Genomic DNA, 12,426 nt, shown 5'->3' with positions numbered 1-12,426 from the left:
AGCTTGTGTAGTTTATTCTAAAATCTCCAAGGATAGTTTTCAAGGAGAATGTTAAACATACAGATTTACTGGGAGAGAATAAATATTTTAATAATATTGAGTTTTCATATCTAAGAGAAAATGTCTTTCTATTTATTTAACTCTTCTTGAGTATCTCAGTGGTATTCTAAATGTTCACTCATTTATATGTTTTATACTTATTAAGTTTATTCCCAGATATTTAATCACTTTGTGGTATGGTTAATAGGTGCTTCCCTTCAAACGTATTTTTCCATTCTGTTTTCTCTTCTATGTGGGAAAGCAACTACTTTTTCCTTTTATTTTTTATTTTTAAATATTGTATTTATTTATTTGAAAGAGTGATAGCAAGAGAGATCATGAGTAAGGAGGAGAGAGAGAAGCAGGCTCCCTGTGAGCATGGAGCCCATTGTGGGGCTTGATCCCAGTTCCCCAGGCTCATGACCTGAGCTAAAAACAGAGCCTCCAACAGCCACCCAGGTGCCCTGCAACTACTTTTTTCTTGATTCATTCAGCCAACCCACTGAATTTTCTTATTGTTCTAGTAGATTTTCAAGTGACCCACCTGTATCTTTCCTTACTTTTTTTTTTTTTTTTTGAGAGAGACAGAGTAAGTGAGCTGGGGGAGGGGAGTAGGGCAGAGAAAGAAGGAGAGAGAGACTCTTAAGCAGGCTCCATGCCCAGCATGCAGCCTGATGCAGGGTTTGAGCACATGAAGCTAGAATCATGACCTGAACAGAAATCAAGAGTCACACTTAACAGATTGAGCCACACAGGCGCCCCTTACCCACTTGGGTTTGTTCTTTTTTTAAGATTTTATTAATTATTCATGAGAGACACACAGAGAGGCAGAGACACAGGCAGAGGGAGAAGCAGGCTCCTTGCAGGAAGCCTGATGCGGGACTCGATCCCAGGCCTCCAGGATCAGGCTCTGGGCTGAAGGCGGCACTAAACCACTGAGCCACCCGGGCTGCCCCCAACTTGGGTTTTTTTTTTTTTTTTTTTCCAACTTGGGTTTTTAATGCAACATTCCACACTACCTGCAAATATTTACTTTGTCTTCTTTTTTTGGAATTTACCCCTCTTTCTCTAATTTTATTACATTAGCCAGACTTCAATAAAGAACAGTGTCTTCATATCAATGTAACAGAATAGAGAATCCAGAAGTGGACCCTCAACATTATGGTCAACTAATATTCGACAAAGGATGAAAGACTATTCACTGGAAAAAAGACAGTCTCTTCAATAAATGGTGCTGGGAAAATTGGACATCCACATGCAGAAGAATGAAACTAGACCACTCTCTTGCACCATACACAAAGATAAACTCAAAATGGATGAAAGATCTGAATGTGAGACAAGATTCCATCAAAATCCTAGAGGAGAACACAGGAAACACCCTTTTCGAACTTGGCCATAGCAACTTCTTGCAAGATACATCCATGAAGGCAAGAGAAACAAAAGCAAAATGAACTATTGGGACTTCATCAAGATAAAAAGCTTCTGCACAGCAAAAGAAACAGTCAACAAAACTAAAAGACAACCTACAGAATGGGAGAAGATATTTGCAAATGACCTATCAGATAAAGGGCTAGTATCCAAGATCTATAAAGAACTTATTAAACTCAACAGCAAAGAAACAAACAATCCAATCATGAAATGGGCAAAAGACATGAACAGAAATTTCAGAGGAAGACCTAGACATGGCCAACAAGCACACAAGAAAATGCTCTGCATCACTTGCCATCAGGGAAATACAAATCAAACCCACAATGAGATACCACCTCACACCAGTGAGAATGGAGAAAATTAACAAGACAGGAAACAACAAATGTTGGAGAGGATGTGGAGAAAGGGGAACCCTCTTGCACTTTTGGTGGGAATGTGAACTGGTGCAGCCACTCTGGAAAACTGTGTGGAGGTTCCTCAAAGAGTTAAACATAGAACTGCCCTATGACCCAGCAATTGCACTGCTGGGGATTTACCCCAAAGATACAGATGCAGTGAAATGCCGGGACACCTGCACCCCAATGTTTATAGCAGCAATGTCCATAATAGCCAAACTGTGGAAGGAGCCTCGGTGTCCATCGAAAGATGAATGGATAAAGAATCTGTGGTCTATGTATATGATGGAATATTACTCAGCCATTAAAAATGACAAATGACACCATTTGCTTCGACGTGGATGGAACTGGAGGGTATTATGCTGAGTGAAATAAGTCGATCGGAGAAGGACAAACATATGGTCTCATTCATTTGCGGAATATAAAAAATAGTGAAAGGGAATAAAGGGGAAAGGAGGAAAAAATGAGTGGGAAATACCAGAAAGGGAGACAGAACATGAGAGATTCCTAACTCTGGGAAACAAACTAGGGGTGGTAGAAAGGGAGGTGGGTGGGGGGGGGTGGGGGTGACTGGGTGACGGGCACTGAGAGGGGCACTTGATGGGATGAGCACTGGGTGTTATTCTATATGTTGGCAAATTTAACACCAATAAAAAATAAATTAAAAAAAAAAGAACAGTGTCTTAATGAACATCCTTCTCTTTTCCTGAGGGAATGATTTCCTAAAGAAATGATTTCTATATATTTTAGACACTGTCCTTAAAATATGGAACAATAATTCTATTTTTATTATGTTAATGATATGTTGATATATTGCATGGTATCAAGAATTTCTTATCAAGAATGGAGGATGAATTACATCAAATGCTTTTTCAGCTATAAAAAGATAATCATAGTGGGGTCCCTGGGTAGCTCAGTCCATTCTCTGCCTTTGGCTTAAGTCATGATCTTAGGGTCCTGGGATCCAGCCCTGCATCAGGCTCCCTGCTCCTTGGGGAGCCTGCTTCTCCCTCTCTCTCTGCCTGTCTCTCCTCTTGCTTGTCTCTCCCCCTTTTACTGTCAAGTAAATAAATAAAACCTTTTAAAAGAGAGAGAGAGATGAAAGAACCATTTTAAAAAGAATCTTATGATTTTTTTTTGTATCTACTAATTTGGTGAGTTATACTATTGTGTTTTTTAATATTGAGCTATTCCTTTTATGTTTCAAATCTGTAACTCAGAAGCACTCTTTATTGCCTCTATGACTCTAATCTCTTGTTCTTGTTCTATTTGTGAGTTTCGTGAGGATACGGACTTGGGTAAAATTTCCCCAAGTGCTACAATGTATTAAAAAACACCACTGCACGCTTTTTACAGTATTTTAAATGGCATAGACTATCTGCTAAAACAGAAGGACAAGGACCCTGTACAGCATATTTTCACAGATGGAGTTCTCACCCTTGATCTAGGAAATGGGAGGTGGGGAGCATGGGATTAGGTAAATGGTTGGTTAAGAAGGAAAAACAGAATTGAATCAGAGTAAAAAAAAACGTTACCAGTAAAACAACAAATAATAAATCGATTTTTTTCTGGAGGCATCAATTACCTTGAAACTGAGGTCAAGAAACAAAAGCAAAAACAAGTTAGGACTTTGGGGTTTGAAAATAGAAATAAGTATATAAAATTTATGTGAGCTAGTGAAGTCTAGTAATTTTATAAAATCTTGTAGAAACAAAAATTAAAAGTTTTCTTTAAATATTAGTGTTCTGGGCACATGGGTGGCTCAGTGGTTGAGCATCTGCCTTTGGCTCAGGTCATGATCCCGGGGTCCTAGGATTGAGTATTGCATCGGGTTCCCTGCAGGGAGCCTGCTTCTCCCTCTGCCTATGTCTCTGCCTGTTTCTGTGTCTCTCATGAATGAATAAATAAAATATTTTTAAAATAAATAAATATTAGCTTTCTTTAAAATATTAACTTCTAAGATAATACCTACTGGAATTGTGAGTTGTTTCTGTGTTTTAGAGGATATCATGACTCTTTGTGACAGTAGTCTTCTTGGGGCCCTCAGAAGTATTCTGGTTGACTATTGCTAACATAAATCAGTTCCACCTTAAAATGACTCCAAAAATAAAAACTTAAACTGAGAGGGAGATGGGGAGCACATTTTATTTCTATTTTGGGGAAATTAAGGAAGAGGAATCATCACTGAAGAAGGAATACAAAACTGTACGAAGGAAAAGCTATGGGGGCTCCACCGTGTTACAGTAAAGTTGTTTTTACTATACTCTTTGTTGTATGCACCAGTGTGCAATTCCCACAATCACCAACAAAATCCTAATTGATGCTACTATAACTGTAGGCAATACCATACATCACAATCAAGTCCCCATGGAGTGATACCTTAAGCTTAGTAAGTGTTTCAGTTATCCCTCCAACCAATTCCCCACACAGTCATCAATACAGACTCATTCTAGGTTACTCTTTTCTGCCTAAGAAAAATAACAGGATACCAAGGGAAGTACTTTTTCCTATTCAAAACTGTGACTATGAAGAATAAAATGCAATGATGTGGAGTCTGAGTTTTCGAAAGCAGGTACCCAGTTGCAAAGAACAGTCCAAAAGAGCAGTGGGGCAGAGCAAAATAAGTCTTGCTTTACTTTTCAGAATTTAGATTTGATATGAATGAATGAATGAGGATAAGAGAATGCCATGAAGGTGAGGTGAATATAAAAGTTCACTTATTTATTCAACCTATACTTAATATATGGCATATTTATATTGCAAAGTATGTGCAATAAGACATGTATATCATCTTATTCAGGCTGCTATAACAAAATACCATAGACTGGGTGGCTTAACAACAGATATTTATTTCTCACAGTTCTGGAGGCTGGGAAGTCCAAAATCAAGGTGCCAGGAGAGCTGGCATCTGATGAGAACCCTCTTGCTAGTTTACAAATGGCTGTATCCTCGCATGCATGGCAGAGAGAACTCAAGTCTCTTCCTCTTTTTATAAGGGCATAAATCCCATCACTAGACTGCATCTTCATTACCCTAATATAATTCTAATTACTTCCCAAAGCTCCCACCACCAAGTACCAGCACATTGGGAATTAGAGCTTCAACATATAGATTTGGGGGAATAATAAACATTCAGTCTAGAACATATATGCAATATATATACTCACATAATTAGAAAATATTAGAAAACTTAAAGAATAAACCATGAAATCCCATGAGTGGCAAGCCCCTCATCTCATTGACTAACCAATAAAAGATCCTCAGCTCTCAGTATACATACAGAATGAAAAAAAAAAATCCACACTCTTGTGCTGAGAGCAGGAGCTAAGATCTGAAAAATACTCATTGGCTAACATGAAAGCTAAAAGTGAATTACCTATGAGTCCATCACACTTAGGAAACCACACCAATCAGAGATACCCCTAGTTCAGATATTTAGGCTAAAACCGCCTTTAATCTTCATAGTTCAAATATCTCTGACACAAATATTAGTTTATATGTTTCAGTTAATCCTGCAATGCAGTTACATGATGCAGAAGAAAGTTTTGTGGGTGGTTTACTTGCAACCTAAAATAATATGTACCTTGGGAAACATGTTCTAAATCCCAAACAACTGTTTTAAAGAAACTAATTTTGAAAGAACTTAAAGAATTTAAAGGAAAATTAACTGAAAGACCCAATGTTAAAGAAATGTATGAAATCTTCTGGAAAGAGAGCCAAGTGCACCTTAGTTCCAAATGAGTAACCAGGGGCTAATATCCCTCTCAGTGTCTTTCTTTCTTTCTTTCTTTCTTTCTTTCTTTCTTTCTTTCTTTCTTTCTTTCTTTCTTTCTTTCCTTTCTTTCTTTCTTTCTTTCTTTCTTTCTTTCTTTCTTTCTTTTATTTGACAGAGAGAGAGAGAGAGGACAAGCAGGTGGGAGGGGCGGAGGGAGAGGGAGAAGCAGAATCCCAGCTGAGCAAGGAGTCCAAAGATGATGACAATGAGGTGGGGCTAAATCCCAGGACCCTGAGATCATGACCTGAGCTGAAGACAGACACCTAACCAACTGAGCCACCCAGGCCTTTCCCCCCCACCACTCAACCCAGTGTCTTCTTCTCAATTTTTAATTGATTTTATGAGGTCAGTGAAAATGTGTAAGTCATGTTTGACATATCAGAATATAATTTTCTAGTGAAAAAGAACAGATATAAAAAAACTAAATTATTTGAGACTCTGCTATAAAGTACCATGATAACAACATGCTTCGAACAATATATTTGTGAATTCTCATTGTCAAGTCTCTAAGAAGAGGGTGTGTTCTCACTTTGATTCTACAAGTGGTAAGCTCAGAGAAGATATGTGATTTGTCTGCACAATCATACAGCTGTGGTGATGCTTGGATGCACACTTCAGTCTTGTGAATCCAAGTTCAGGGTTCATAGGTCTCTACTACAGCAATCCCCAAGGGGTGGAGAAGAGATTAAGAAGAGCTAAGACAATTATAGACAACCCCAACCCCAAGTAATTTTGGAAGTAAAATGAAACTTGAATTTGTTTATATCAGGCAAGAAGAACAGTAAAGAGAAGGACAATGAGGCCTTTGATAAATGGAAAAGAGGTTTGATAGTCTGACAATCTAAAAGGAGTGCTAAGGGGAACAATGGCTCTAGCAAAGACAAATACGGGGAGTAAATGATAAGGATAAACACAAAGAAAACCATACCAAATCACATTATAAACAAATTATTTAAAATGAATGATAAAGAGAAAAATCTTAAAATCAGCCAAAAGGAAAAAGATTTGTTATACACAGAGCAACAATTATATAAATTACAACTGACTTTATTTTTTTATTTTTTATTTAAATTTAATTAGCCAACATATAGTACATCATTAGTTTCAGATGTAGTGTTAGTAATCATCAGTTGCATATAACACCCAATGCTCCTCACATCATGTGCCTCCTTAATGCCCATCACCCAGTTACCCCATCCCCCAACCACCTCCCTTCCAGCAACCCTGTTTGTTTCCTATAGTTAAGAGTCTCTCATGATTTATCTCCCTATCTGATTCCCTGCCATTCAGTTTTCCCTCCCCTCCCCATGACTTTCTGCACCATTTCTTATATTCCATATATAAGTAAAACAATATGATAATTGCCTTTCTCTGATTGACTTATTTTGCTCAGCATAATACCCTCCATTTTCATCCACATCGATGTAAATGGTAAGATTTCATTCTTTTTGATGGCTGAGTAATATTCCATTATGTATTCATCCTTTCTGATGGCTGGGTAATATTCCAGCCATCAGAAAGTGATACACACACACACACACACACACACACATACACACACACACCGCATCTTCTTTATCCATTCATCTGTCGATGGACATCTGGGATCTTTCCATAGTTTGGCTATTGTGGATATTGCTGCTATGAATATTGGAGTGCAGATGCCCCTTCGGATCACTACATTTGTATCTTTCGGGTAAATGCCTAGTAGTGCAATTGCTGGATCATAGGGTAGCTCTATTTTTAACTTCTTGAGGAACCTCCATACCATTTTCCAGAGTGGCTGTACCAGCTTGCGTTCCCACCAACAGTGTAAGAGTGTTTCCCTTTCTCCATATCCTCACCAACATTTGTTGTTCTCTGACTTACTCATTTTAGCCAATCGGACTGGTGTGAGGCAGTATCTCATTGTGGTTCTGATTTGTATTTTCCTGATGTCAAGTGATGCTGATCATTTTTTAATTATTTTTATTTATTTCTTCATGAGAGAGAGAGAGAGGCAGAGACACAGGCAGAGGGAGAAGCAGGCTCCATGCAGGGAGCCTGACGTGGGACTCGATCCCAGGTCTCCAGGATCACACCCTGGGCTGAAGGCAGTGCTAAACCACTGAGCCACCCAGGGTGCCTGATGCTGATCATTTTTTAATGTGTCTGTTTGCTGTTTGTATGTACTCCTTAGAGAAATGTCTGTTCATGTCTTCTGCCCATTTCTTGACTGGATTATTTGGTTTTTGGCTGTTGAGTTTGATAAGTTCTTTATAGATATTAGTCCTTTATCTGATATGTCATTTGTAAATATCCTCTCCCATCCTGTAAGTTGCCTTTTAGTTTTGTTGACTGTTTCCTTTGCTGTGCAAAAGCTTTTTATCTTGATGAAATCCTAATACTTCATTTTTGCTTTACAACTGACTTTCATCAGAAATAATACAAGGCAGGAAATGATGGAACCATATGTTTACAGTGCTGGGAGGCAGAGAGGAAACTATCAACCCAGAATTCTATATGCCCTAAATAAAAATACTCTTTAAAAATAAAAGTACAGGGGATCCCTGGGTGGCTCAGTGGTTTAGCGCCTGCCTTGGGCACAGGGCGTGATCCGGGAGTCCCAGGATCAAGTCCCACGTCGGGCTCCCTGCATGGAGCCTGTTTCTCCTTCTGCCTGTGTCTCTGCCTCCTCTCTCTCCCTATGTCTATCATGAATAAGTAAATGAAATCTTTAAAAATAAATTAAAAATAATTTTAAAAATAAATAAATAAATAAAAGTACAGCAAATATATCTTCATAAAACACAGATTATAAAGTTAATTACCAGCAGACTTTCATTATAAGAAATGTTAAAGGAAGATTTTAGGTTGAAGGAAAATGATACCAAATGAAAATTAGGGTCTATACAAAGGAATGAAGGATGCCAGAAATGACAGATAGTAAGTGAGAGAACATAAAGGACTTTACATTTTCTTTAAAAGACAAATGACTGTATAAAATGAAGATATGTTTAATAGGTCTGGAAAATGTATGACAATAATAACAAAGATTTGAAGCAAGAAATAGAAGTATACTGTTGAAGTGCTCTAACAAGACCAGCAATACAAGGCTGATTTAACATTTAAAAATCAAATGATGGGATCCCTGGGTGGCGCAGCGGTTTGGCGCCTGCCTTTGGCCCGGGGCACGATCCTGGAGACCCGGGATGGAATCCCACGTCGGGCTCCCGGTGCATGGAGCCTGCTTCTCCCTCTGCCTGTGTCTCTGCCTCTCTGTCTCTCTCTGTGTGACTATCATGAATAAATAAATAAAATCTTTAAAAAATAAAAATAAAAAAATAAAAATAAAAATCAAATGATGTAATTTAACCACGTTTATAGAAGAAAAGATAAAAATCACATAATCCTTTTAGTAGATGCGGAGAACAGAGATGACTAAATTTAACACACTTTTATGAGTTTTTAAAAATCTAATAAGGCATAAATACAAAAACTTTCTTCAGCCTGGTAAAGACTATCCATAAAGAGCTTCAGGTGAGGTCATGCTTAATAGTGAAAGACTAAATGTTCTTCTCCAAGAACCAAAACAAGACAAAGATGTCTACTCTCACAATTGTAATTTAACATTGGACTGAAAGTTCCAACATGCTCAATAAAGGGGAGAAAGAAGAACAAAATGAAAGAAATAAAAGACATATAAATTATAAAGGAAGAAATAAAATACTCGTTATTCACAGACTAATTGTGTACATAGGAAAACAAATACTCTACCAAAATGCTATTATAACCAATTAATTAAATCAGAAAAGTCATAGGATTCAGGATCAACATGTAAAATCAATTCTAATTTTTTCACTAGTAATGAGTAACCAGGAAATCAAAGTTTTGAAAATATTATTTATAGTATCATCAAAAACATATACTAACCAGAGATTAATTCAACATAGGAGCAACACCTTTTACCTTGAAAATCATATAACATCATTTAAATAAATTCAAGAAAAGCTAAAATAATGAAAGATACACCATATTCATGGACTAGAAGAGTCAGTGTTGCTGTGATGTCAGTTCTCCTCAAAATGGTCTATAAATTTAATGCAATAAAAATGCCAAGTGGCTTCATTGATAAACTTGGCCAACTCATTCTAAAATTAATATAGAAATTCAAATGAAGAAAATAGCATTGCCAAAACAATTTTGGAATGCAAAAATAAAGCTGGATATTTTACCTTACTTGGATTCAAGTTTTAATATAAAGCTATAGTAATCAAGAAAATATGGTATTAACATAAAGATAAATAACCAATTCAGAACTGGTAATGGTTATGCAAAATTAGGGGTTTGTGAAAATGCTTCAAACTGAACAAGTAAAATGAGTACATACAATTACATTCAAAAAAATTAATTTTTAAAAAGATAATTATCATTAATATGTGGATTAAGAAAGGAAATCACTGAAGTGTATGAGCAAAGGATCAATGATCACAATGTATCATTTTAAAATATCTGATGAAAAATTAATAAGCAGAACACTATTAAAATAGATAAAAACTGCATAATTGATAGTCATAATTTTGTTAATTGAAGTAGTTTAGACTATGAAATTTTCATTCTATATTGCTTTGATGTGGATTACTAGAACATGAATGCATAAAAATAAAGACATTTGTTGTAACTTTCAAGCCTTGAGGAGTCTCAACTAACCAAAAACTTCGAATATCTTGTTTCTGTATAAACCTGAGATTATAGATTTCAAGTTGTCTTTTGAGTAAAGGAAGAGGACTAAAGAAATATATAAATACATTTTAAAGATAAACATTGTATCTTCAGTAAATGAATTTTAGAATAAAACTCTGAAAGGAGATTTTTTTCCAAATAAAAAAAAAAGTCCTGAGTCTGTCATAAGACTCAAGAAACTTCATTTTCCTTAAACAACATCTAAGGAGATCCCATGGCAGCCTATAATTGTCATCTAAATGAGAGTCCTGGGAAATCATCACATTTTTACTGTGTTGAAATATATTCCAAATATAATATGTATTTTCTGCTTAACTTCTCTTGTTATTCTAGGACTGAGAATTATTCTGTGACATGACCAGTGTAACTTTAAGAAGATATATAGCTTGAGGAAAGAGATTTAAAATTTCTCTGACATGATGGAAAAACTTTGCACTAAGTAACCAGAGGTATTTAAAAATGGAATTAGTATTCTCGATTATTATTCCTAATAGATTCAGATACATATTAACTAAAGGAGAGCTTCAAGTTACCAATTTTATCTAGGGATATTACGGTAAATATAACAGTTTCTGGAAAAAGAAAAATCACAATGGCATGAATCTCCAAAGAGAAAGAGTATGAGAACTTTAATATATGTTTCCAATAGCTATTGTCAACCTGTGCACAACTCTAGGAAACAATTTCCATAACTCTATAACACTCCTCCTGAATGAATTATCTGTTGAAAATATAATTAAGGGAAATGATTATAGAGAGAGAGAGAAGCCACAGCATAGTTTCTGAATCTCTCCAATTCCATGAAAAATCATTTTAAGAAAAGAATAGGTATTAAAATACATCTTCTAGACACAATGAAAGCAAACCGAAAAGATATGTTCACAGAACAGATGAAAACTCTAATCTGCCTGTATCATTAAAGAGGTGGGGGCTCAAGGACGGACATACCACCATACCAGAACCACATTCATTGAGAAAGGGTGCTTCCTCAGAGGAAGGAATACTGCACTCATAATCAGTATTTTTTTAAGTTGTCTACTACCTGCAATGGAGTGCTGATGAATAATAAACAACCAGCTCTTTAAATGGGGGGAAAGTTCCTGTTTTGTAGCAATTGCCAATTTCCACGGTGTAAATACTCCCACTATACCAAACATTAAGTTATCAATGTGGCATCACTGAATGCTGAATTGGGAACAATTCGCTTGTATGAGCTAATAGGAACCAGTTCCCATATATTAATTCTACATGTCAACAAAATGGATGACATTTAGTTAATTTTTGCATCAGGAAAAAAAATGGCAATTCATTTCTTCTGAATTGGGAAGTAAACCCCAATAAATAAAAAAGACTCTACCCATTATCCACATAGTTCTCATGTCTTGGCCCTGTGAAAAAGTTCTTGAATGTATGTAATACATACCTCCGGAATAGTCAAGTAAGAACAATGAAACTTTCTTTTTATGGGGTTCAATAACAAAAATGGGATGTGGTAATGTATACCACATCCACACATATATGATCTGAGACAAAATGAATTTTTGGTTGTATAATGTTCCAAATGTCTGTCCCATTACAACCCTAAAATTTCTTGTTCAACAACCAGATATTTATGGGAAATGGAGGGGAGAAACCGAAGATGAAAGATAGGGAGGATTTGGAGAAGAGATAAAGATTCTTTCCATAGCTGCTAATAATGACAAGCAAGCTTGCAAATTTACCAAACCCTGAAAGATGTTTACATATTGAAAAATAGGAATAGTAGTGTTCCCATAAAGCAGAAAATTTTATGTTGGTCTTTGCTTTACTTATTTTCATAGTAACAGATACACGAAAACATTTTCAACATCACTAATAAGCAGGGAAATGTAAATCAAAAACTACAGTGACCTATCACCTAATACATATTTAAATAAGTATCATCAAGAAGACAACAGAAAAATGTTGGTGAAGATATGGAGAAAAGGGAACACTTGCACACTGTTGGTTGGAATGTAAATTCGCTAACGAGTTTCCTTAAAAAATTAAAAATAAATCTACCATATGATCCAACAATTCCATCTCTGG

This window comes from Canis lupus, chromosome 7, assembly GCF_011100685.1.
Source record: "Canis lupus familiaris isolate Mischka breed German Shepherd chromosome 7, alternate assembly UU_Cfam_GSD_1.0, whole genome shotgun sequence".
Classification (NCBI taxonomy): Eukaryota; Metazoa; Chordata; class Mammalia; order Carnivora; family Canidae; genus Canis; species Canis lupus.
The sequence above is the reverse complement of the archived record's forward strand: the minus strand, read 5'-3'. Positions refer to the sequence as shown.